Source organism: Pseudophryne corroboree, chromosome 3 (assembly GCF_028390025.1).
Source record: "Pseudophryne corroboree isolate aPseCor3 chromosome 3, aPseCor3.hap2, whole genome shotgun sequence".
Taxonomy (NCBI): Eukaryota; Metazoa; Chordata; class Amphibia; order Anura; family Myobatrachidae; genus Pseudophryne; species Pseudophryne corroboree.
In genome coordinates, this window is record NC_086446.1 from 674,122,215 (window position 1) to 674,150,103 (window position 27,889).

Consider the following 27,889-nt stretch of genomic DNA (forward strand, 5'->3'; position numbering starts at 1 on the left):
TAGCGACAACAATTGACCGACACACAAAATCTCAACAAGGTCAAAATACCGACATTTAAAATGTTGACAGGTCAAAAAGTCGACAAGAGTTTTTCATTGGTTTTTGGTGTGTACGTCCACTTAGGTCGACATGAACACCGTATAGGTGTACCACGTCCCCTCGCATGGCGAGAGCTTTGGGCACGGTGCCTCGCTGCGCTCAGCACGCTATTATATTCCCCCTCCAGATCCACTGGGATGGTAAAGTATGAACAAGTCAGTTTCAATGAAGAAATCATGAAAAACTCATGTCAACTTTTTGACCTGTCGACATTTTAAATGTCGGTATTATGACCTTGCCGATATTTTAAACGTCTGTATTTTGACCATGTAGGGATTTTGACCTTGTTCGGATTTTGACCATCGGTCAATGGTTGTCAGTATTTTGACCGTCAGGATTTTGGTTGTAGGTAAATTGACCGTATCCCAAGGGAAGCAATGATACTAAAACCTTTACGGACAGAACACCAAATGTAGATTGGGTATGGTAAAAAAAAATTCAAAACGGCCTGATTGTGACAATGCAGTTGGGGAGAGAATTACATTCACCTCTATTCTACACTGCAGAGAGACAGTGTAACATGCGGCCACACCACACACCTTCAAATGTTTGTAAGGTGTAACATGCGGTCACACCACACACATTCAAATGTTTGTAAGGTGTAACATGCGGCCACACCACACACCTTCAAATGTTTGTAAGGTGTAACATGCGGCCACACCACACACATTCAAATGTTTGTGAGGTGTAACATGCGGCCACACCACACACCTTCAAATGTTTGTAAGGTGTAACATGCGGCCACACCACACACCTTCAAATGTTTGTGAGGTATTCACAATTAACAATATCTATTTGAGAACACAGTCTACTGATACACAAGGCACATCTTCCCTGTAATTACTATCACATATGACAAACAACATATGTGACTGTTTTCATTTTTTTGCATTGTGTGTTTTAGAGCAGAGAACTAAACAATACAATACAGTGGACTTAGAGTGACTTTATTAGACTGGCATTGACTAAATGATATCTTTAGTGTTACTTCCACTAATAAAAACAAATTAAAAACTCGGCTCTGTTTTACAAGGCACTGACAATGCTTCTTCATCTTCTTTGAAGAGCCAGTAAAATAGCAGCTAGTGGGTGCTTATTATACATCAAATTCCCTGCTACTTCCAGGTCCACTGACCAGAATTAATGACAGACGTGTCACATTCCAGCTGATATTGAGCTACTGTCCTTTTATCTGACTTTCCAGGTATAGAAGAGCTGCACAACACTCATAGAGTGAGAATAAATTAGTGGTGTGCCCGCTGCATGGCAAGGGGCTGCGTTGCGCTCGCCCCCCTGTCGGGATTGTGCCGGTCGGGATTCCGGTGTCGGTATTCCGACCGCCGGGATCCCGTCCGGCGGGATTTTGTACTGATCCCGCTGATTAGTTGGTACTTATTATTTTTTAAGTTTCTTATGTGCAATTTATCACTCTCCAAGGCTTGATTAATCTGGGCCTGTATCTCTAGCTCATATATCTTCAGTCATGATAGTCCACTGAAGACTTACAGATAGGTTTGGGATCTCTTATATGAAATAACGTTCTGAAATGCAGGAAGAATAGTGTGCCGCCCTCCATAGGTGCTGCCCCGCTCTCACTCTTCACCTTGTGGGGCATATGTACTAAGCCTTAGAGAGTTAAAAAGGGGAGAGAGAGAAACTACCAACCAATAAGCTGCTAACTGCCAGTCAACCCTCGTGTCTCTACATCCCCATATCTGTTTACAGGTTCATCAGCGTCACAGCAAGCAGGTACCGCTGTCCTGTATGTGGCAAGGCAACATTTATTTCATTCTTGCCAAATCTTTCCACGGAGTACCCAATAGATGCCAGAGGGGAGGACCCGGTGGGCAGGGAGGGGAGGGGTGTATGTGACATAAAGCGTGTTACTCCCTACTGTACAATGCTTCCTTCAATACACTGTATTCCGCTGGGGTGGGGGCTCCACCAAATTTGGGTCATTTTGGCAGAGCAGGTACTAGTAGGTAGTAGGAATGGTTTATTTGCTGTGCTGCCTGCAAATCACTGTCTGCTGTCCAGTGCCATAACTAGGCATTTTAGCGCTGTGTGCAAGAAACAGCATTGGCGCCTCCCCCATGCAAGATAGGGGCCGCATACCAGCATCCACAGGAGCGCTGGGCAGCCAATACGGAAGGAGAGAGGACAGCTGCAGCGGCGCTTACTACCAATGACATAGCGCTGCTGCGGCTCCAGTCCCCCTCCCTCCTCCTCCTTCTCCACTGCCTCCGGCGCTGCTCTCTCCTCCACAGTGCAGCGCACACAGCAGAGGCAGCATGTAATGAGTCAATTTGACTCATTATATGCCGCTGGCCGTTGTGCCCTGCTGCTGTCACTATCCTTATTTGTGCAATTTCTGGAAACCCTGGATCTTTGTAATGAACCAGTGCCATAACTAGGCATTTTAGCGCTGTGTGCAGGAAACGGCATCGGCGCCCCCCCCCTTAACGCAAACCGGCGGCAGTGCGCGCCGTGGGCGCGTGCAAAAAATATAGGGGCGTGGCTTCATGGGAAAGGGGTGTGGTGTAGTGTAGTGTACTGTAGTGAAGTGTAGTGTAATATAGTGTAGTGTAGTGAAGTGTAGTGTAATGTAGTGTAGTGTAGTGTACTGTAGTGAAGTGTAGTGTAATATAGTGTAGTGTAGTCACTTACGTGCTGTTGCGGGCGGGTGGCTTCACGGGGCGGGCGGGTGGTGGCTTCAGCAGCAGGAGTCTGGTGGGCGGCAGCGGCTTCCGTATTGCAGGGGAGGGGGGGCGGGCTGCCGCTGGGCCATTGAGAAGGCTGCACAGACGCCGCAGTGGCTTGAAAACTTCCTCTGAACTTGAAGCCACCCGCCCGCCTGTGTCCAGCTGAAGCTGGACACAGGCGGGCGGGCGGGCGGCGGCGGCTTCAAATTCAGAGGAAGTTGCGGAACACAGGTGGGCATGTAGCGGCGGCTTCAGCGGGACACGGTTGTGTCCAGGTGGGCGGGCGGCGGCTTCAGAGGGACACGGGAGGGCGGCATTGCCATCAGCGGGACACAGGCGGCGCCGCCTTCAGCAGTCTGGGCTCGGAGCTAGCAGGTGTGATGCCCGATGGTGCGCCCTCAGTGCATTTGCGCTGTGGGCAAGTCACCATCGGCACACAATTAGTTATGGCTCTGTAATGAACTTTGTATTAAAAGACATTTCACACTTTAAATCATACTTGCCTACCTGACCCTCTTCATGAGGGAGAAAATGCTCTGTTTCTGGACTTTCCTGGTAATGTATGATTGCCATCACCTGTGGTAAAATACCTTTCTTATCCATTAACTAGCTCACCACAGGTGATGGCAATCATACATTACCAGGAAAGTCCAGGAACAGAACATTTTCTCCCTCATGGAGAGGGTCAGGTAGGCAAGTATGTTTTAAATGCACAACACTTTTCTTGGTGATTGCTGAGCTTTATCCACAGTTAATTGTAATCAAAGTACATTGCCCAGGCTGTGTTTGTATTCAATCTACATTACGTTACTTTGGCCTCAAGAGGTCGCTGTTATGCAACTACTAAAGGCTACAAAGCTGAGACTGTAGAAGACACACTGCAGAGCAGGCATTTCCAATCGGTCCTCAATGCACACTAAAGGGCCCTACACATTGGCCGATCCGCCGCCGAGCTGCCCGACGGCGGATACGGCCGACGGGCGACCCGGCAGCGGAGGGGCAGTGACCGGGGGAGTGAAGTTTCTTCACTCCCCCCGTCACCCGGCTGCATTGAAGTGCAGGCAAATATGGACGAGATCGTCCATATTGGCCTGCATGTACAGCCGACGGGGGACCAGCGATGAACGAGCGCGGGGCCGCACATCGTTCATCGCTGGAGCCTCCACACTGAAAGATATGAACGGTATCTCGTTCATTTATGAACGAGATCGTTCATATCTTTGACTGATGTCGGCCAGTGTGTAGGGCCTATAACAGTGCAGGTTTTAGTGATATCCAGGTTTCGGCACAGAAAGTTACATCAAAATAACTGAAGTACTGATTAAGTCACCTGTGCTCAAGCATGGATATCACAAAAATATGGACTGTTAGTATGTCTTGAGGACCGAGTTTGGGAATGCCTGCTGTAGAGAAATCAAAATGAATTGTCTATTTTCCTGATTTGTAATCTGCAAAACATCTATTTGCAAACTAATGGCCTCTGATCTGCTATAAATCATGTAATGCAAACACTTCATTGTAATAAAATATATTCTATGACACTGACAATTTATTTTCTGCATAAAATTTACATACTTGCCTACCTGACCCTCTCCATGAGGGAGAAAATGCTCTGTTCCTGGACTTTCCTGGTAATGTATGATTGCCATCATCTGTGGTGAAATACCTTTCTTATCAATTAACTAGCTCACCACAGGTGATGGCAATCATACATTACCAGGAAAGTCCAGGAACAGAGCATTTTCTCCCTCATGGAGAGGGTCAGGTAGGCAAGTATGCATAAAAATCTTTTTTTTTTTAAGTATTCTAATGGGATATACATTTACTGAAGGGAATAATTGGGGGGGGGGGGGGGGGGTTCTGCATCCTGCGCACTGATACTAGTATTATGTCAAATTAATTGCAGATTGTTCAGTGACAAATGTACCATTTTTAGATATTTTGACAAAATGAGAGGTAAGCTTCAGAAATAATTTGACTATTATGTTTAACAGTTAATGTCATAAAGAGTAAATAAAGCCAACATTTTATTTTAATACATATTAATTGCTATTCAATACAGAGCTTAGACTCTATTAATATTTTTTTCTCACATGGAAAATTAGATCATGGTAAATTGGTTGTTTACTACGATAAACATCTTGGTAGATTGATGGATTCTTACTCAAAATGCAGTCCAAATGATGTAACAGCAGCTTAAATTACTGTAGTCTCACAAACACAGACCAGATGTGTCAAATATACTTGAGCTAATACTTTACTTTTAATAGTGCTGCAGTGTTGTGTGAGGATAACATTGAACACTATATTTTAACTTAATGGTTAACATTTTAGTTTTGGGTTTTAGTGGTTCTTGAGAGATTATAGCCAATAACCTTCCAAAGTGACATTTTAGTGTTAAAAATGTAACTTTTTTCTAAAATCAACTGTGCAGGGTTTCAGTGAAATGCAGACTTCCACAGCCTGACAATATGAAGGTGTCATTAAGGAAAGCTTTTAACTCATTTTTACCCATTTTACTCATTTCACTGGTAATATAGCTCTCAGCACATTGAAGGAGTTAAATAACCTGTTTTGTATCTATAGAATAGTTTACTAACTTAAAATGTATCAAAAAACCTGGCTGCTTTGCAATATTTTTTGCAATTGGTCAAGGAACTTTACAGACACGTGACCAAAGAGATCATCACATGATTGAATGTGAGAATAACATGATTGGTTCATTCATACCCTACACTGGGAAACCCTCAATAGCCGGCTCTACCATTAGGCAGCTGCTTAGGGCTGACGGCCTGTGGAGGGCGCCACTCAGTTCATCTAGCAAATTCATCTGCGGCATCCTCCTTTTACACTGCGCTGGCTGCTGCTGGGGGTCTAATCAGGTGCAGCTGTTGCTATCAGACTGTACCACATAGTACCTTAGCACTTCCTCCATGCTGACAAATCTAACATCAAGTCATGTGAAGGAACATAGGACATGGATGTAACTATGGCTCCCAAGAGGCGCTCCTCATAGCCCTGATGCACCTCTTCCAGACCCCTGAATCCCGACTCTTCAGCAGCAAGCAGCACCTGACTACCTGCCTGCTGTAATGCTGCTGCCACCTGTAAGAGGAACCATGCCACTTATGAGGGAAAACAAGAGAAAAACTTGTAGGTAAGTAATCCATGAGGGTTTCTGCAGGACCATAGACAGTACAGATCTTACAGACCGATGGGTAGTTTACACTTGTAAAATACATACTAGGGAAAACATAGGCACTAAGGCACAATGCAGTACCTATGGAGAAGGTACCTATAGTTTGTGGCACATTTATATACATAACAGCGCTGCAACTTTGCTATCAGACTCCTAGTTGTGTATATACGTTAGGGGCCACAACGTGCACAAAAAAGGCTTAGATGTGACCCGGATTACCAGCATTTACATGATTTATAGAGTCTTTATTAAATTTCATGGATATTGGTATTTGGGGTAAAGGACCATCCCATTACTTTAAAGAACATTTGAAGAGTGCTAGCAGAATGCATGATATGTTAGGTTTATGTGAATATCCAGTTTTATGTATTTAGTGTATGTAGCATTTGTCTTAAACATTCTGTAGTTTTATAGTGATAATAATGATTTTATTTATATAGCGCTCTTTCTCCAATAGGACTCAAGGCGCTTAACAGATACATAGCATAATATAGTACAGAAAATAATGAAGTACAGAACAGCTTTTCATAAAATACAGCAACATGAAGATACTAAAGGGACATTATGGAAATGATTGATAAACAGGAAAGTCTTGAGTCTACTTTTGAAGTATTCTATAGTTGGGGCCTCTCGCACTGTGCGGGGAAGTGAGTTCCAGGGACATGCAGTCAGGGGAGGCAGAGCCTCCCCTGTCATGCTCCCTATCATACTCAGAGTTCTCATTATAAAAATTATTGGAAGAACAGAAAGAAGATATTTATAACTTACAGTATAAGCATCTTCTTTGTATTAATACAATCATCATTATAGATAAAACTTACCAGAATTGCAGAGCTCCTGGAACTGCAGGGAGAGACAGAGATGAGGCAGTGGCAAATCAGCCTCATCTCTCACACTGTCGGACACTGCCTGTACAGATGGGCGGGGCTACACAGCAGCCAATCAGACCGCGTAGAACAGAGAAATGTGAGGCATCCCTTACAGTGGGGGCGTGTGTGAGCTCTGATAGATGTCACGGATTGGTCATGTGACCAATCCAGGAAGTGAAGAAAGGCAGACACCGAAGCTGAGCTTCTTGGCAGGGGAGGACGAAAATGAGGACCCGCAGTGCCAGCAGCAGCCACCCATGCACAGTGACTGGGGTGAGTAGCTGCCAGTACCTAGACTCTCTGTGAGTGAGTGTGTGTGTGTGTGTGTGTGTGTGTGTGTGTGTGTGTGTGTGTGTAATATTTGTAGTGAGTGTGGGACAGGACTGTGTGTGTGTGATCTGTAGTGAGTGTGGGGACAGGACTGTGTGTGTGTGTGTGTGTGTGTGTGTGTGTGTGTGTGTGTGTGTGTGTGTGTGTGTGTGGCATCTGTGAGAAGTGCTCTCCCTCCCCAGGTGCTGCTAACAACATCACTGATGATTGTATTGCCCTGTGTAACCTGCTGCACCAGGCCAGCTGTGTCTCTGCAGGTGAGGGGGCAATGGGGGACACCTCCCCACACCAGTTTACTCGCAACACTAGGGTGATGGCTGTGACCTGGCTATTACTGTATGTATGTTCTCCCTGTGTTTGCATGGATGTAGTGCAGGGACATAACAGTTAAATTGTGTAGGGGATGAGAAAGGCTCCTGGCACTGAGAGCCTCCACCATTTGTGCCTCCCCAGTCTCTGACCTCACCGCACGTCACTGGTGAGTTCCATAGAGTCGGAGCCGCATGACTAAAACCTTGACCCCCAGATGAATTACGGGAGATTCTAGGTACTGCTAAAGTCCTTCATCTGTAGATCGCAGTTATGGAGTGGGGCAGTATGGGGTCAGTAGCTGCTTCAGGTACCTTGGGCCCTGGTTATGTAATGCTTTGAAACTCAGTAAGCCAATCTTGAAGATGATTCGCCATCTTACAGGCAGCCAGTGAAGGGAGTAGAGGATGGGTGTTATGTGGCTAGAACGGGGCTGGTTGGTTAACAGCCTGGCAGCTGTGTTTTGCAGCAGCTGTAAGCGGTGCAATTCTTTTGCTGGGAGATTATAGTGATAATTTGTTAATGATAAGTTACCAGTAACTGTGAGACTGCATTTTATTTATTGTGAACTTAATATACATGGTAAACTCAATTCATTTATTACAACCATCTTGCTGCCCCATTCCAGTTCTTACCTGGGCTCATTTACGTTAACTAGTCCTAGTTAAATAGTATTCTTGTACATGGTAGCCTGGTTATGCATTTACTGTATCTAGGGGAAGAACCCTAGCCTCTCTGCTGGGGCACGGTCTGTTGGAAATTGCAGCCAAACAACGTAAAAGGACAGGAGTTTAATCTATCAGAGAAGTAACTCCAACTTGCATCCACTCCACACCATCCGTAACATCACCTTAAACAGGTTATCACAGATACCCTACTTATGGCCAGTTACCGGGCCAATTGCAAGAAATATCGGTCTAAGTTTATCATTACTTTTAGTATGTGGACCTATGTAACAATTTAGCTCTTTTCTATGCAATTAATGTAGGGCCAGTTTATTAAGGTCAGTTTATTAAGGCTTTTCTCACCTTTTGTCAATTTATAAACCATTAACACTGGAGAAATCAGAGATGTGTCAGTTACTCATCTATGTAGCAGCAATTGCCAACATCCCATCCCTTATATAACTCTATGGGTGAAGAATGAAGTTTTAACGCAATTTACAAAGCAACTAAAGGTTAGTTTTTCTTAGCTGGGGAACGCTCTCTTGATGGTGTTATCTAATACCCACCAATGGGGTCGTGCAAAGCTGGTAAGGCTTTGTTTGATTCCATACAGGTCAAACTACAAGACTAGCCCTGGATTATGAACTGCAGCACTACAAAAAAATGTGTTTTACTGCAATATGCAGCGATACAGATTTTTAGCGTTAACTCCTAATAACTAGAGCCCTTATTCTTAAATAAACCAAAACATATTTAAAAAATAATTCAGTTATTAGTTGACAACTACTCAATCATTAAATATGGTGTGATTTTTGCTGAAATAATCTTCAAAACTATTTTAGCACAAACCACAAATCCATTAGTTTTAAAGATAGGTAAGTGTAAAAATAATTATTTTCACCTACATTTATTTAAAAAATATATATATATTGTTTCATTCCAAAATTATTTTAATTTATTGGATTATAAACTGAGATGGTTTTAGGGGATTCTCATCCACTAAAAGCAGAAAGGCAGTTTATTGTCCAAAATATGCTCTGGGGAAAAAAGGCAGACAGTTGCAGTAACAGTAATGACCACCAAGTGGCATAGCTGAGCTTCTTTATATATTATTACTTGAGTGTCCCTCAGCATTTAACTGGACCTAGTGTGTTTGTGAAACCTTTAATAAATGATACTTACATGCAGTGTCGGACTGGGGCATGAAGGGCCCACTGGGGGAATGCTGTTGTAGGGGCCCATGTTTATGGGTGTGGCCAGACTCCAGTGGGGCGTGGCCAGCCACCACAGAGGTTTGTCTAACCAATTACAGCAGTGATTTTCAAGCTTTTTTTTACTCGTGGCACACCAAACAATATTTTAAAATTGCCAAGGCACACCATCAGTTCCCCACAGAAAAAAAACACACACATTGGCCCTCATAGTAAAAAAAAATCCACACATACATTGGCCTACACAGAAAAAACAATCACATTGCTCTCTACAAAAATCCTATTGCTCCCACAGGAGAAATAAAATAACAAATATTAGCCCCTACTGGTCAGCTGTCCTCCTACCTGTCCCTCAGTGGCGGGGGTTGTTCATAGTGGAGTGCTACGAATACTGAGCAGCAGGCGGTTGGGTAGGTGTGGATGAGGGTAGGCAAGGAAAGCTGTGTATGCAGGCGGGAACTGGAATATGTGTATGCAGGTGGGTGGGCTGGCTGGCTAGTGATACGCGGCGGCCGTGACCTATGATATCACACCGCTGTGTCTTCAAGGCATACATCAGGGCCGGAGCACGACTGATCCTCTAAGAAGAGCCCGGGCCAACAGTTCACTCTGGAGGTGCAGGAAGCTGCTCTGGCTCCGCGGCACACCTTGCAATTGGTTGCGGCACACTAGTTTGCCACGGCACACTGGTTGAAAAAGCCTGCATTACAGAGTACATGTTCTGTGCCCCTTGGTAAATATATAATAACCCATATTCCTGTGAAGTATAATGTAACACATGTATAATGCATAATTGAAGTGCACTAGGGTAGAGTCTGGAACCTGATCCCTAGAAAAGGAGGAGGGCCCACAGGCAGTAGGGCCCACCTGTGGTTTCCCCTGTTCCCCTGTGGGCCAGTCCGGCCCTGCTTACATGCACTCTGCAGTAATTCTTCATTTCCTAAAAAACAGAATTTCTACAATCCCTTCACCTGCCCACACACAATAAAATGCATTGCACACACTGACAAGGCTTGAGTAAGTTATTGCAGCAGTTCTTTAATGTTCCCATTAAGGATAATTAAAGTTCCCTAATATTTTCTTAACTACTTTCAATTGACCACAGGTCTGAAACGTAAGAATGATGGCCTCTTTATGACCTGTTCTTTTAAACCCGCTAGGCAAAAAAACAGTGTCAGCCTCTCCTGTGAGCATTGATATTGCTAGGGCTGCAAATAGGGTGTGAGGAATGTAATATATGTATTTATTTTTAATTGAAGAGGCATACATACCTGTGACATAACAAACAATCCTGTCACACGGGCTTTCCCCAGTAGAGGGCAGTGCAGGAAGACTTGTAACTGGCAAAAAGGGAAATCCATCAAACTCACCTCTGGTCTGGTAACAATAATGCTGCATAGAGCGACGTCGTCTAGTGTTTCCCCTCCCGGGCCGGGCGGTTGGCGGCCGACCGTACACCCTAAGCAATATGACCGTTCATATCGCTCAGTAACTTCACATGCAGGCAGCTTCTGGACGACAGTACAGACTAAGCATGCATGCACCACCGACATAGAGGGTCGTTAACGACACATGGTGCTGCGCTTCCGTCGTCGTCGCTGGCATACAGACTTGCCGAGAAAGTGAACAACGTAGCTCAGGCGCAACTTGCTGGCAATCAAAATAATGTCCCCAAAAGATTTTCTCAAGGGAAGACTAGATAAGAATGTACTGTCCAATTCCACTTCTCCAGTTCACCAGTGGTGGAGCTTATGCTGTGGACTTCTCTCCGGTTGGCCGGGACACGTAAGAATAACTCCTTTAAACTGTGCTGTATTCACCATTTCCTCTATTCCGGACTTATGAGGTTTATTACCACCAGTTTGTTTCCTGGAGCCAACCTTAGAGTTAAGGGCCACTAACAAAGGAATTGATTTCCATTCCTCTTTTTTATGTATATCATTTTTAAACTCATTTGCATTGTAATAAATTTTGTGTGGTTGTTACAACCACTAAATCTGTGTTTTTCACGTGAATTGGAGAAGTGTTTATGGCCTCATATAAAAGCAGATACTGAAAAGTGGACCCACAGCAGTGAATCCAAAGAAGCCGCTACGTGAACATAGGGACCAGTTCTAAGGTCAGTTTGGTTTGGCTTTTATACTGTGTGCAGCACCCTGGTTTTGGTTGAAATGAGGTCATGATTGATATACGCAAAGATACCTTTGAGGGAACATAGGGCATTTCCTTGAGGTCAGTTTCATGACAATTTCCGCTTTTGGAGGATTCCAGTTACATCTTTGCAGTATTCCTCTAACCTGGATTTATACTGAGCAGAGAAGTCTGAACATCTATATTGACTACCTCCTTATAAATAGGTGGAATTGGACAGTATATTCTTATCCAGTCTTCCCTTGAGAAAAACTTTTGGGGACATTATTTTGTTTGCGAGCAAATTGCGCCTGTATTCTATTTATTGTTGTATATTGTGCTATTGTAGAGAGAGGTGTGGCTCTTAAATAGAATTGGGCAACAGTTGTTTTAGGCGCAAGTGATTTACCATCTATTGTTTCCGTATCAGAAATTGTGGGGCCCGGGACTTACAAAATAGTCCCCCCTGGAAAAATCAAATAAATTAATTAATATATATATATATATATATATATATATATATAAAATGTAAATAAAAAAAATAATAAATATATATTAATAAAAATTACTATGCACATACGGAGCAACACCATATCATGCCCTGACACTTGTGCCCCTGTCACCATTTTGTGCCCCACACAGTAATTCCCCACAAACCATATTATGCCTCCACATTTATGCTGCCAGTACCTCATTGTCAGGGGTTCTATTGAAAATGTCCCTCCCAAAATGGCCACCGTCCCAGAGGAGACAGTTATTAAAGATACTAGAGGAGGCTCCTCTAGTATCTTTAATAATTGGCTCCTCTGAGGCGACAGCCTTTTTTTTTTTGGGGGGGGGGGCAATTTTCAATACAGGGTGGCAGAGTGGACAGGTGGGGAAGAATGAGGATGGACGGCGTTGGGCAGATAGCAGCATGAGCGGCCCAGGCCCTTCCTTCTCTGTCAGAGAGGCAGAGCCAAGGACAGCTGTGCCCCCAGTACCCCCCTGATGGCGGCCCTGCGCAGTACAATGCCTCACAAGTCGCATGCCAGCACAAACTCACACCTTAATTTGCTTCACAATTTGCCGTATTCCGACAAATTCTCCAATCAATAAACTGGTGCAGGACACATGAAATCAGTGCCTGCATGCAGGCAAGGGTGTAGCTTCCATAGGTCATAGTTACCTACATTTAAAATATCCTCTCTGGGAGATGGTCGGAGAGGAGATGTTGATGGGAGGAGATGGTGGGGTTATGCTAATCATACCATAAGGCCCCACCCCTTCACTGGGAAATGTATGTGATTGGCACATATTTGCATAGGGGTGGGGCCGAGTGACATAGAAATAAGTCATTAGGCCCCGCACCCTATTCAGAATATCGTATTATTCTCCAAATTCTGCCCACTCCTCTATGAAGTGGGCAGAATACGGGAGTGGTGGCCACTCTTCCAGTGGGGTGGGGGACTACAAAAAAATTGTGTGTCTCCCACAGAAATGGGAGAGTAGGTAAGTATGTCATAGGTGCAGGGAGTGAAGTTGCTATGGGGCCCAGAGCTGAGAGGGGCCCTCCTTCCCTTTCAGAGTTACATGTATTAAATACATTTTTCATCACTGGGTGGTACATAGAGTTCCTTACAAACTTTTTCTTTAGGACTTGCAACATATCTAGTTACACACCTGGACCTGCTCATTGCAATGTGGTGTAAAAGAGAGCATTATAATGTTACATCAGTGGCGTGCGGTGAGGTCAGTGGCTGGTGAGGCACTGCAGCCATAATGTCCGCCGAATCCCGCCGATGACCCCTACCGCTGCTGAGCCAATGCCCGCTACTGCCCCTGAGCCAATGCCCGCTACCCCCGTCACCGCCTTACAAACTCGCCCACACATCAACTGCCCCGGCACTCCACCACTAATTCGCATCTCAGTCCGATGCCGCCACTGCCGCCAATGCCCGCAGCCTGCCTGCTCATTAAACTTGTGATGATCAGGCGGCTAATATATTGTAAATTTTTACAGAAAAAAAAATTACTGTTTGGGACTGGGGAGGGAGTGGGAGAACATGAATGCAATTTTGTTGTCCAGAGTTTCCATTAACTTAATAGCACTGTGGGTGTGGCGCTATTAAGTTAATGGAAGTCCTGGACAACAAAATAGCCAGCAGTGGGTGACAGGGAGAGGGTGACGCTAGAGAGAGGGTGACAGCTGTGGATGACAGAAAGTGGGTGACGCCAGGGAGAGGGTGACAGGAAGAGCGTGACGCCAGGGAGAAGGTGACAGAAGGAGCGTGACGCCAGGGAGAGGGTGACAGCAGTGGATGATGCCAGGGAGAGGCTGACGGGGAGGGTGACGCCAGGGAGAGGGTGTCAGCAGTGGGTGACAGGGAGTAACGCCAGGGAGAGGGTGATTGCAGGGAGAGGGCGCCAGGGAGAGGGTGACAGGAAGAGCGTGACACCAGGGAGAGGGTAACAGCAGTGGATGATGCCAGGGAGAGGGTGACGGGGAGGGTGACGCCAGGGAGAGGGTGGCAGCAGTGGGTGATAGGGAGTAACGCCAGGGAGAGGGTGATTGCAGGGAGAGGGCGCCAGGGAGAGGGTGACGACAGGAAGAGGGTGACGCCAGGGAGAAGGTGACAGCAGTGGATGATGCCAGGGAAAGGATGACGGGGAGGGTGGCAGCAGTGGGCGACAGTGAGTGACTCCAGGGAGAGGGTGATGACAGGAAGAGGGTGACAGTAGTGGGTGACAGGCAGAGGGTTACGCTAAAGTGAGTGCGACATTAGTGGGTGACAGGGAGAGGGTGATCTGCATTGGCCTGCACCCTTAAGGGCTTGTAACAGCAGTTGGACACCTTCCTGGCAGCAGACCAGATTATCCTGGTATTAGTAACTTCAATCTAGTTCCACTGGCCGCCTGAGCACTACCCCTGTCGAGGTCTCCAAATGGCCAGGACAGACATGCAGGGAGCAGTGGTCACTATTCTCCTCCTCCTCCTCCTCTCCTCCCTCCCCTCCCCTCCTCCTCTCCCCCCCCCCCCCCCCCCATCCCCTCTGCCGCTCCTGCTATTTCTATTACCGGTTCTTACAATCCCCCCCTCCCGCTCCTGCTCCTGCTATGTGTATTGCCGGTAATCACAAGGCCCCCACCCCTCAAGCTCCGGATCTCTGAGACACTCACCCAGGCCGGCGCTGTCCAGCAGGTCCCAGGGGTCACCTGTAGTCGGGCCAGCTGTGACTGTAATCTCTTGCTGAGCCCGTGCCGCGGTAGAGAATCATCCGGCATAGGAGGGGGTAAGTCAGCCCGATCAGCTGCGGCAGCGGGTCTCCGAGAGTAAGGAGCTGGGCAGCGAGGGGCAAGGTGGCTGGGAGGGCAGCTGATGTGGAGAGGGGTTGTCACGGCATAGCAGCGGCTGCGGGTGATAATACCCACAGCCGCCGCCAGTGCCATGTAAAAGGACAGACCGGCGCCCAATCACCTCCTCCACAGTGACGGGCGTGCTTTCACATGGGCTGAAAGCACGCCCCTGTCAAAGAGGCACTGCTAGTAGTGCCGCTTACGGGGTTTTTTTTAAATGGGATTTTACTCCCTGCTGCTTGACCCCGCCCCCTACTTCCGGACCTTATACATTATCAGCGGGAGGCACCGACAGCGGTGCCTCCTAAACACTTTTAACACAGAAAAAAAATGAATAAAATAATACAAACATACTTATGACACAAAATCTGTGTCATAAGTATCTTCTTTGTATTATTTTAAGCATTAATGACAGGGGAGGCACTGCCTCCCCTGCCTCCCCTGACTGCACGTCCCTGTGTTACATAATATGAGCTGGGGCACTGTAATGGGGCACAGTATAAAGTGAAGGCACTGTAATGTGACAAAATATGAACTGTGCATATTGTATGTTATAATGTGAGTTGGGGGGTACTGTGTTGCATAATGTGTAGTGACAGGACTACAATGTGACATATTGTGAACTAGGGTATTACTGTGGTTGCTAAAATAAACTAGGGGCACTAATATGGGGCATACCATTAACTAAAGTACTGCTATAGTTCATAAAATAAACTGGAGCGCTATTATGGTTCATAAAATAACAACTGCTACGGAGAGGTTTCTCTCTAGAAGCATTAGGACAGGGGCCCCCTCAAAATGTTGCTACGGGTAGGGGCGTCTTAAGAGAGGAGTGGGGCCGTGTGCAGTCTCCAGGTTGTCCCTGTCCTCTCCATGGTGCCATAGGCTCCGGCATTGTGCTGGAGTCTACTGCGCATTTGCAGGTCTCCAAAAAAATGGCGCCCACCATGGTCCAGAGACAAATATCCTACTGTGCATGTGCAGTGGCCATTTTGGAAAAAATTATTTTGACGCGGCTGCAGCGGGACTCTGTAAAGGTAAGTATAAAACAACATGTGTGCAGTGTATGCGGTGTGGCCCCCCCTCCTTGACCCAGGGGCCTGTGTGCACCACACACATTGCACCCATGATAGAAAAGCCTATGGCTATGAGGACACTAGGTTCTAGCTAAACCCCTGGATGAGGCTACAGCAAAACCGGCCTCAACTATGGTTGAGAACAGAAAGTGAGTGCTGCAGGTAACTTGATGAGCTTTTATTAGCATTCTAATTGGTTTAGTCTTAATTATAATGGTTTGCAGCTGTTGCTTTGTAGATGTGGTGCATTAAGGTGCATTTTTTGTGCGATTTAGTGTGGCTTTGGTTGGAACTTAGGCAAAAAAATGGCTCAACACGCTCAAAAAAGTGCATTGATTTCATGCATTGAGGGGCAATTTTGTAGTGATTTTGGTGTGAACTGGAGCAAATTTGCAAAGACGATACTTAGTAAATGTGCGAATTCCACTGATACCAATGTTATTTGGACGATATTTGTACTGATTGTGATTTGCCACAATTTGGAGTTGGAAGTCGTATTTGACATGTGACTTTGATGAGAATAAATCCATAGTAAATTTGTGATTAACAAAATTTAGTTTTTGCAATAAAACAGCAAATCGACCAAGGTTGACCTTTAGTAAATTTCCTTCCTGCAGTGCCACCAGGTTTTGCCCATGTGCAAAGTTACTCCTTTCTTTTGCTTTTCTCCCAGCTCTGAATCAGCTTCATAGTCCTTAAAGTCCTCATTGTTCTGCGTGTTTCTTATGCACAACTCCTCTGCCTAAACTGATTCATCTGTGCGACCCACATTCATGCAACATAGACTTTGTGCAGCTATGCATGAGTGTTGTCACATGGCAGGACTGGCCATTGTACAGAGGAGTGACGTTCCGTCAATACAATCTGCAAGGTTTGCTCTTGCTTCGTCATTACACAGAGCAGCTTGCATATTGTATTGGTATGTTTACATTTTCCACTATTTCTAATCTATGAATGCAGTTGGGACAGCGATAGTTAATTAATTCTGCTGTGTGGAACAGTTCGGGAACACTTTAGGCCAAATGTGGGGAAATTGGGACTGAATGTGGAATGAAGCAACAATTTCCAAACCAGTTTTAAAACTTCCCATGTCAAGTTTTCAGCTTCTGTTCCTCCTCATTTTAAAACTAAAATTTAATTTTGGAACAGCAAATGTCACAGTGCAGGAAAACTCATTAATCTGCAAGATTAACAATGGGTCAGATGGGATTACACCTTCAGGCACCCACATAAAAATAGGCCCATCATCATGACAGCATGATGATATCCAGCTGGATACAAGGTCAGCCATAAATCACAAGTAATAAAACTGTAATTATATTTTCCTCACAAAATTATGCATTTTTTCTATTTTTATGTTTGGTTGTTATGGGCAACTTCTCCATTTTGTTTCTCTCAAAGGATTGATACATCTCCCCCTGTGGCCGTCAGTGTAGTCAGTGCACACACCCACACAGCACTGGTCACACAACAGAATAGGCCCTTAATCAATTTCAGCCCCAGGCCCATGTAGCCTTTAATTTAGTCCTGCGCAAGAGGGGTTAATGTAATGTATCTAGGTTCACCAACATGGAGCTTTGGTCCTGGTGTGTCAGATTCTAGGGGCCTTGAGGGGGTGAGGGATAAACATATGGACCAATAGAAAGCCTCTTACACAAAACGTGAGCCCTGTCATCTCTGCTGTGAACTCTTGAGGTGGAAGCAGTCAGCAGTGTGAGCATGGAGCAGCAAACTGCAGCAAACTGCAGCCAAAAGGTAAATTCCCTGTTCAGCAACAGTCGATGAGTGGGGGTGAAGCCGGGATGTCTGGGTGTTGTAGTGTACAGGGGGATCAGAGTGTTGTAGTGTATGAAGGTAGGTGTCTGGCTGTAGTATGTAGCGGATCTTGCTACGGGCAAGCAGGATTTTTGCCCGCGGCGCTGTCCGGAGGGTGCTGCTGCCGTGGCAAGATCCGCTACTGGTACCGGTGCTGTGTGGTGCGCGATGAAATCATCGCGCTCCTGCACTGCATTGTGGGAGTGGCACATAGACGCTAGAGGTCATTATTGACCTCTAGTGTTTATGCGGTGCTCTGGGAGAGACGTCATGACATCTCTCCCATAGATCCGAGGAGCGGCGCTGGCGGCCGGAGATGGAGACGGAGGGCAGCAGCTGTCAGGAAGCAGGAGTGGGGATTGTAAGTATTAATTTATTTTTTTTGTAAGCGGTGCAACTAGGGGGAACTCTACCGGGAACTCTACCGTATTTAGAACTCTACCGGGGGCACAGTACAGGGGGCAATACTATTGGAGGCACAACTCTACAGGGGGCACAACTCTACAGGGGGCACAGTACTGGGGGCAATACTACTGGGGGCACAACTCTACAGGGGGCACAACTGTACAGGGGGCACACTACTGGGGGCACAACTCTACAGGGGGCACAACTCTACAGGGGGCACAGTACTGGGGGCAATACTACTGTGGGCACTACTGGATGCTGGAGTGTATCGGAAGGGATCTGGGTGTTGTAGTGTATGGGAGGGTGTCTGGATTGTGTAGTATATTTGGAAAGGTGTCTTGGTGTTGTAGTGTATAAGGGGGGGTGTCTGAGTGTTGTAGTGCTTGAGGGTTAGTGTCTGGGTGTTGTAGTATATGAGGGTATGTGTCTGGGTGTTGTAGCGTATGTGAGGAAGTGTCTTTGTAGTGTATGAGGCGGGTGTCTGGGTGTTGTAATGTATGGAAGGAAGTGTCTGGGATTTGCAGTGTATGAGGGGGGTGTCTGGGTATTATAGTGTATAAGGGAATTTGGGTGTTGGAGTGTATGGGAGGTTGTCTGGGTGTTGTAGTGTATAAGGGTAGGTGTCTGACTGTTGTAGTGTATGAGGGGGGTATTGTAGTGTATAGGGGAATCTGGGTGTTGGAGTGTATAGGGGGGTTTCTGGGTGTTGTTGTGTATGGGGGGTTCTGAGTGTTGTAGTGCATGAGGGTAGGGGTCTGGGTGTTGTAATGTATGGAAGGAGGTGTCTGAGTGTTGTAGTGTATAGGGGAATCTGAGTGTTATAGTGTAGGAGGGAAGTTGTCTGGGTGTTGTAGTGTATCGAGGATGTCTGGGTATTGTAGTATATAGGGGAATCTGGGTGTTACAGTGTATGAGGGTAGGTGTCTGGGTGTTGTAGTGTATGGGGGATGTCTGGGTATTGTAGTATATAAGGGAATCTGGGTGTTATAGTGTATGAGGGTAGGTGTCTGGGTGTTGTAGTGTATGTGGGGGGTGTCTGGGTATTGTAGTGTATAGGGGAATCTGGGTGTAACAGTGTATGAGGGTAGGCGTCTGGGTGTTGTAGTGTATGGGGGAGTCTGGGTATTGTAGTGTATAGGGGAATTTGGGTGTTATAGTGTATGAGGGTAGGTGTCTGGGTGTTGTGTGTGGGGGATGTCTGGGTATTGTAGTATATAGGGGAATCTGGGTGTTACAGTGTATGGGGGTAGGTGTCTGGGTGTTGTAGTGTATGGGGGATGTCTGGGTATTGTAGTATATAGGGGAATCTGGGTGTTACAGTGTATGAGGGTAGGTGTCTGGGTGTTGTAGTGTATGTGGGGGGTGTCTGGGTATTGTAGTGTATAGGGGAATCTGGGTGTTACAGTGAATGATGGTAGGTGTAGGAGTGTATGAGGTGGGTGCCTGGGTATTGTAGTGTATGGGGGGTGTCTGATTGTTGTAGTGTATGAAGGGGGTTTCTGGGTATGGTAGTGTATAGGGGATCTGGGTATTGTAGTGTATAGGGGGGTGTCTGGGTTTTGTAGTGTTTGGGGGGTCTGAGTGTTGTAGTGTATGAGTGGGGTGTCTGTTGCTGAAAAAAGTTATTAGTAGTGTATAGGAGTGGGTACTGCTTGGGTGTTGGTAGTGAATAAGGGCACAGGGGGATTGTCTGTAGGGGTCAGGGCCTTAACTAGGTGTGTGCGGAGGGGGCACCACACATAGAGCTGCAGGGTAGGGGACTTTGTTGGTGGCACTTGTCAATAATCTGTTTTAATTATTTTCATTTGCAGCTCCCCCCTTTTTTGAAGTCCAGCAACTCTTGACCGTCCCTGTCTCCTACCTTTACCCCATCTGTCGCTAACACCTACGGTATACAGCATTCATGAACTCAACTTGAGATTTCTTTGTTATTCTTTGTTATTCAGTCACACCGTCCTTTATTACATTTCAAGATGCATTGTGGCTGAGCAGATCTATGTAGTGTGTGGCTGCAAGAGACTGGATGTGTGGCGTCAGACTACAAAGATCTGCTCAATTACAATTAGAGATGTGCACCGGAAATTTTTCGGGTTTTGTGTTTTGGTTTTGGGTTCGGTTCCGCGGCCGTGTTTTGGGTTCGAACGCATTTGGCAAAACCTCACCGAATTTTTTTTGTCGGATTCGGGTGTGTTTTGGATTCGGGTGTTTTTTTTAAAAAACCCTAAAAAACAGCTTAAATCATAGAATTTGGGGGTCATTTTGATCCCAAAGTATTATTAACCTCAATAACCATAATTTCCACTCATTTTCAGTCTATTCTGAACACCTCACACCTCACAATATTATTTTTAGTCCTAAAATTTGCACCGAGGTCGCTGGATGACTAAGCTCAGCGACCCAAGTGGCCGACACAAACACCTGGCCCATCTAGGAGTGGCACTGCAGTGTCACGCAGGATGGCCCTTCAAAAAAACACTCCCCAAACAGCACATGACGCAAAGAAAAAAAGAGGCGCAATGAGGTAGCTGTGTGAGTAAGCTAAGCGACCCTAGTGGCCGACACAAACACCTGGCCCATCTAGGAGTGGCACTGCAGTGTCACGTAGGCTGGCCCTTCCAAAAAACACTCCCCAAACAGCACATGACGCAAAGAAAAATGAAAGAAAAAAGAGGTGCAAGATGGGATTGTCCTTGGGCCCTCCCACCCACCCTTATGTTGTATAAACAGGACATGCACACTTTAACCAACCCATCATTTCAGTGACAGGGTCTGCCACACGACTGTGACTGAAATGACGGGTTGGTTTGGACCCCCACCAAAAAAGAAGCAATTAATCTCTCCTTGCACAAACTGGCTCTACAGAGGCAAGATGTCCACCTCATCATCATCCTCCGATTCATCACCGTGTACATCCCCCTCCTCAAAGATTATCAATTCGTCCCCACTGGAATACACCATCACAGCTCCCTGTGTACTTTGTGGAGGCAATTGCTGCTGGTGAATGTCTCCATGGAGGAATTGATTATAATTCATTTTAATGAACATCATCTTCTCCACATTTTCTGGAAGTAACCTCGTACGCCGATTGCTGACAAGGTGAGCGGCGGCACTAAACACTCTTTCGGAGTACACACTTGTGGGAGGGCAACTTAGGTAGAATAAAGCCAGTTTGTGCAAGGGCCTCCAAATTGCCTCTTTTTCCTGCCAGTATACGTACGGACTGTCTGACGTGCCTACTTGGATGCGGTCACTCATATAATCCTCCACCATTCTTTCAATGGGGAGAGAATCATATGCAGTGACAGTAGACGACATGTCCGTAATCGTTGGCAGGTCCTTCAGTCCGGACCAGATGTCAGCATCAGCAGTCGCTCCAGACTGCCCTGCATCACCGCCAGCGGGTGGGCTCGGAATTCTGAGCCTTTTCCTCGCACCCCCAGTTGCGGGAGAATGTGAAGGAGGAGATGTTGACAGGTCGCGTTCCGCTTGACTTGACAATTTTCTCACCAGCAGTTCTTTGAACCCCTGCAGACTTGTGTCTGCCGGAAAGAGAGATCCAAGGTAGGTTTTAAATCTAGGATCGAGCACGGTGGCCAAAATGTAGTGCTCTGATTTCAACAGATTGACCACCCGTGAATCCTTGTTAAGCGAATTAAGGGCTCCATCCACAAGTCCCACATGCCTAGCGGAATCGCTCTGTGTTAGCTCCTCCTTCAATGTCTCCAGCTTCTTCTGCAAAAGCCTGATGAGGGGAATGACCTGACTCAGGCTGGCAGTGTCTGAACTGACTTCACGTGTGGCAAGTTCAAAAGGTTGCAGAACCTTGCACAACGTTGAAATCATTCTCCACTGCGCTTGAGACAGGTGCATTCCACCTCCTATATCGTGCTCAGTTGTATAGGCTTGAATGGCCTTTTGCTGCTCCTCCAACCTCTGAAGCATATAGAGGGTTGAATTCCACCTCGTTACCACTTCTTGCTTCAGATGATGGCAGGGCAGGTTCAGGCGTTTTTGGTGGTGCTCCAGTCTTCTGTACGTGGTGCCTGTACGCCGAAAGTGTCCCGCAATTCTTCTGGCCACCGACAGCATCTCTTGCACGCCCCTCTCGTTTTTTAAATAAGTCTGCACCACCAAATTCAAGGTATGTGCAAAACATGGGACGTGCTGGAATTTGCCCATATCTAATGCACACACAATATTGCTGGCGTTGTCCGATGCCACAAATCCACAGGAGAGTCCAATTGGGGTAAGCCATTCTGCGATGATCTTCCTCAGTTGCCGTAAGAGGTTTTTAGCTGTGTGCGTATTCTGGAAAGCGGTGATACAAAGCGTAGCCTGCCTAGGAAAGAGTTGGCGTTTGCGAGATGCTGCTACTGGTGCCGCCGCTGCTGTTCTTGCGGCGGGAGTCCATACATCTACCCAGTGGGCTGTCACAGTCATATAGTCCTGAGTCTGCCCTGCTCCACTTGTCCACATGTCCGTGGTTAAGTGGACATTGGGTACAACTGCATTTTTTAGGACACTGGTGAGTCTTTTTCTGAGGTCTGTGTACATTTTCGGTATCGCCTGCCTAGAGAAATGGAACCTAGATGGTATTTGGTACCGGGGACACAGTACCTCCAACAAGTCTCTAGTTGGCTCTGCAGTAATGATGGATACCGGAACCACGTTTCTCACCGCCCAGGATGCCAAGGCCTCAGTTTTCCGCTTTGCAGCAGGATGACTGCTGTGATATTTCATCTTCCTCGCAAAGGACTGTTGGACAGTCAATTGCTTGGTGGAAGTAGTAAAAGTGGTCTTACGACTTCCCCTCTGGGATGACCATCGACTCCCAGCAGCAACAACAGCAGCGCCAGCAGCAGTAGGCGTCACACGCAAGGATGCATTGGAGGAATCCCAGGCAGGAGAGGACTCGTCAGAATTGCCAGTGACATGGCCTGCAGGACTATTGGCATTCCTGGGGAAGGAGGAAATTGACACTGAGGGAGTTGGTGGGGTGGTTTGCGTGAGCTTGGTTACAAGAGGAAGGGATTTACTGGTCAGTGGACTGCTTCCGCTGTCGCCCAAAGTTTTTGAACTTGTCACTGACTTATGATGAATGCGCTGCAGGTGACGTATAAGGGAGGATGTTCCGAGGTGGTTAACGTCCTTACCCCCAGGCCCGGCGCTACCCACTCAGCGAAGGGATGCAGTGCAGGGAGGCGCTGGGAGGGAGAGGCGCTCACCCTGCTTTGCATCTCTTCCCTGCTGCGCCGTCCTGACCCCACTGCTGCTGCTGCTGCATGCTGCTGCCAGCTGCTGTGCGGCGCTGGCAGCATGAAAAGCCCAGTCCCCCCTTCCCCTCACCTGTGTGTCAGTGGCAGAGTGGCTCGGCTCGGTACATATCAAAGGAGGGGGCGGAGCTACACGGACCGGAATGGGCAGAGCTAAATGGGGCAGATGGGGCGGAGCTACACGGACCAGGCTGCTGCAGTGCTGTACTGAGGGAGACAGTGGCTTAGGTAAGTGGAGGGTGACAGAGAAATGTGTGTGTGTGTGTGTGTGTGTGTGTGTGTGTGTGTGTGTGTGTGTGTATATATGGTGGGTGTGTATGTGTGTGTCTATATGTGTGAATTGTGTGTGTGCGCACGTGCTTTATGGACGCTACTACTGGGGGAGTGCATTACGTGTAAGGACGCAACTACTGGGGGGCATTACATATAATGACGCTACTACTACAGGGGCGGCATTACGTATAAGGACGCCACTACAGGGGGGGCATTACGTATAACGACGCTACTACTGGGGGGGGCATTACGTATAAGGACGCCACTACAGGGGGGGCATTACGTATAACGACGCTACTACTACTGGGGGGGCATCACATGTAAGGACACTACTACTACTTGGGGGGCATCACATGTAAGGACACTACTACTGCTGGGGGGGCCATTACGTATAAGGACGCTACTACTACTGGGGGGGTATTATGTATAAGGACACTACTACTACTGGGGGGGCCATTACGTATAAGGACGCTACTACTACTGGGGGTGCACTACGTATAAGCACGCTACTACTACTTGGAGTGCACTACGTATAAGGACGCTACTACTACTGGGGGGCATTACGTATAAGGATGCTACTACTACTGTGGGTGCATTATGTATAAGGACGCTACTACTACTGGGGGGCATTACGTATAAGGATGCTACTACTACTGGGGGGGCCATTACGTGTAAGGACGCTACTACTACTGGAAGGGGCATTATGTATAAGGACGCTACTACTACTGGGGGGCATTACGTATAAGGATGCTACTACTACTGGGGGGGCCATTACGTGTAAGGACGCTACTACTACTGGAAGGGGCATTATGTATAAGGGCGCTACTACTACTTGGAGTGCACTACGTATAAGGACGCTACTACTACTGGTGGAGGCATTACGTATAAGGACGCTACTACTACTGGGGAGGCATTATGTATAAGGACGCTAAAACTACTGGGGGGGCATTATGCATAAGGACGCTACTACTACGGGTGGGGCATTACGTATAAGATAAATAAGATTGTGCTACATTTTGGCGTAATTTTAAATGGGGGTACTATTGTGTTGCCATGCCCCTTGTGAGACCACACCCCTTTTCCTGGCGCACGCCAAAGGAATATGGGAGGGTGCAAATTTATAGTTTGCAGGGGGGCGCCGAACACCCTAGCACCGGCCCTGCTTACCCCTACTTATTACAGCTTGACAAAGGCAACACACGGCTTGACAAATGTTGTCCGCATTTCTGTTGAAATACTTTCACACCGAAGAGCTGATTTTTTTTGTATTTTCACCAGGCATGTCAATGGCCATATTCCTCCCACGGACAAGAGGTGTCTCCCCGGGTGCCTGACTTAAACAAACCACCTCACCATCAGAATCCTCCTGGTCAATTTCCTCCCCAGCGCCAGCAACACCCATATCCTCCTCATCCTGGTGTACTTCAACACTGACATCTTCAATCTGACTATCAGGAACTGGACTGCGGGTGCTCCTTCCAGCACTTGCAGGGGGCGTGCAAATGGTGGAAGGCGCATGCTCTTCACGTCCAGTGTTGGGAAGGTCAGGCATCGCAACCGACACAATTGGACTCTCCTTGTGGATTTGTGATTTCGAAGAACGCACAGTTCTTTGCTGTGCTTTTGCCAGCTTAAGTCTTTTCATTTTTCTAGCGAGAGGCTGAGTGCTTCCATCCTCATGTGAAGCTGAACCACTAGCCATGAACATAGGCCAGGGCCTCAGCCGTTCCTTGCCACTCCGTGTGGTAAATGGCATATTGGCAAGTTTACGCTTCTCCTCCGACGATTTTATTTTAGATTTTTGAGTCCTTTTTTTACTGATATTTGGTGTTTTGGATTTTACATGCTCTGTACTATGACATTGGGCATCGGCCTTGGCAGACGACGTTGATGGCATTTCATCGTCTCGGCCATGACTAGTGGCAGCAGCTTCAGCACGAGGTGGAAGTCGATCTTGATCTTTCCCTATTTTTGGAACCTCAACATTTTTGTTCTCCATATTTTAATAGGCACAACTAAAAGGCACCTCAGGTAAACAATGGAGATGGATGGATACTAGTATACTTATGGATGACGAGTGACTGCCGACACAGAGGTAGCTACAGCCGTGGACTACCGTACTGCGTCTGCTAGTATAGACTGGATGATAATGATATAAAAAAATATATATATATCACTACTGCAGGACAGGTATATATTATATAATGACGGACCTGCTGGACACTGTCAGCAGCAGACTCCTAAACTACTAGTATGAAGAAGATAGAAAAAAAAAAAACCACCACAGGTAGGTATACAATTATGGACGAGCACTGCCGACACAGAGGTAGCTACAGCCGTGGACTACCGTACTGCGTCTGCTAGTATAGACTGGATGATAATGATATAAAAAATATATATATATCACTACTGCAGGACAGGTATATATTATATAATGACGGACCTGCTGGACACTGTCAGCAGCAGACTCCTAAACTACTAGTATGAAGAAGATAGAAAAAAAAAACCCACCACAGGTAGGTATACAATTATGGACGAGCACTGCCGACACAGAGGTAGCTACAGCCGTGGACTACCGTTCTGCGTCTGCTAGTATAGACTGGATGATAATGATATAAAATATATATATATATCACTACTGCAGGACAGGTATATATTATATAATGACGGACCTGCTGGACACTGTCAGCAGCAGACTCCTAAACTACTAGTATGAAGAAGATAGAAAAAAAAACCCACCACAGGTAGGTATACAATTATGGACGAGCACTGCCGACACAGAGGTAGCTACAGCCGTGGACTACCGTACTGCGTCTGCTAGTATAGACTGGATGATAATGATATAAAAAATATATATATATCACTACTGCAGGACAGGTATATATTATATAATGACGGACCTGCTGGACACTGTCAGCAGCAGACTCCTAAACTACTAGTATGAAGAAGATAGAAAAAAAAACCCACCACAGGTAGGTATACAATTATGGACGAGCACTGCCGACACAGAGGTAGCTACAGCCGTGGACTACCGTACTGCGTCTGCTAGTATAGACTGGATGATAATGATATAAAAAATATATATATATCACTACTGCAGGACAGGTATATATTATATAATGACGGACCTGCTGGACACTGTCAGCAGCAGACTCCTAAACTACTAGTATGAAGAAGATAGAAAAAAAAAACCCACCACAGGTAGGTATACAATTATGGACGAGCACTGCCGACACAGAGGTAGCTTCAGCCGTGGACTACCGTACTGCGTCTGCTAGTATAGACTGGATGATAATGATATAAAAAATATATATTTATCACTACTGCATGTATATATTATAATATAATGAATGACGGACCTGCTGGACACTGTCTGTCAGCAGAATGCGTTTACAGAATAAAAAAAAAAAACACCACACGAGTGTTTAACTTTTTCAGGCAGACAATATACTGGTGGTCACTGGTCAGTCACACTGGCAGCAAAAGTGTGCACTGTTATGTACTCCTGCTATAACTGCTCCCCAGTCTCCCCCACAATTAAGCTGTGTGAGCAGTGAGCACTCAGCACAGTCAGATATACATAGATGATATTATCATGCAGCACACTGAGGCTGAGCACAGATATGGTATGTGACTGTGTATCGTTTTTTTTCAGGCAGAGAACGGATTTTAAATAATAAATAAAACTGGTGGTCACTAGTATAACTATCAGCAAAACTCTGCACTCTCTGAGTACTCCTAATGCTCCCCAAAATTACTAAAATTAAATTACTAGTAAATCAAGTGTCTCACTCTCTATCTAAACGGAGAGGACGCCAGCCACGTCCTCTCCCTATCAATCTCAATGCACGTGTGAAAATGGCGGCGACGCGCGGCTCCTTATATAGAATCCGAGTCTCGCGATAGAATACGAGCCTCGCGAGAATCCCACAGCGGGATGATGACGTTCGGGCACGCTCGGGTTAGCCGAGCAAGGCGGGAAGATCCGAGTCTGCCTCGGACCCGTGTAAAAAGGCTGAAGTTCGGGGGGGTTCGGATTCCGAGGAACCGAACCCGCTCACCTCTAATTACAATGCTGATTATTTTTTTACCGGTAGCTTCATATTGTGTTCATAGTTTTTATGCAGGATGAAATAGCTTGATTAGAATTCAACAGGTTATGGGTGTGAAACTGGGTATAGCAGTATATTGAATGT

The 27,889-nt window shown here is 46.5% G+C and overlaps 1 long non-coding RNA gene across 1 annotated transcript in view; it reads left to right on the forward strand.

Annotated features, from left to right (window-relative positions):
- The first annotated feature begins 7,048 nt into the window (after nt 1-7,048).
- Nucleotides 7,049-27,889, forward strand: part of LOC135056561 (uncharacterized) — a 42,134-nt gene continuing 21,293 nt past the window's right edge. Inside the window, exon 1 of the long non-coding RNA XR_010244017.1 lies at nt 7,049-7,143. This is a non-coding gene — a long non-coding RNA (uncharacterized LOC135056561). The remainder of the gene's footprint in view (nt 7,144-27,889) is intronic.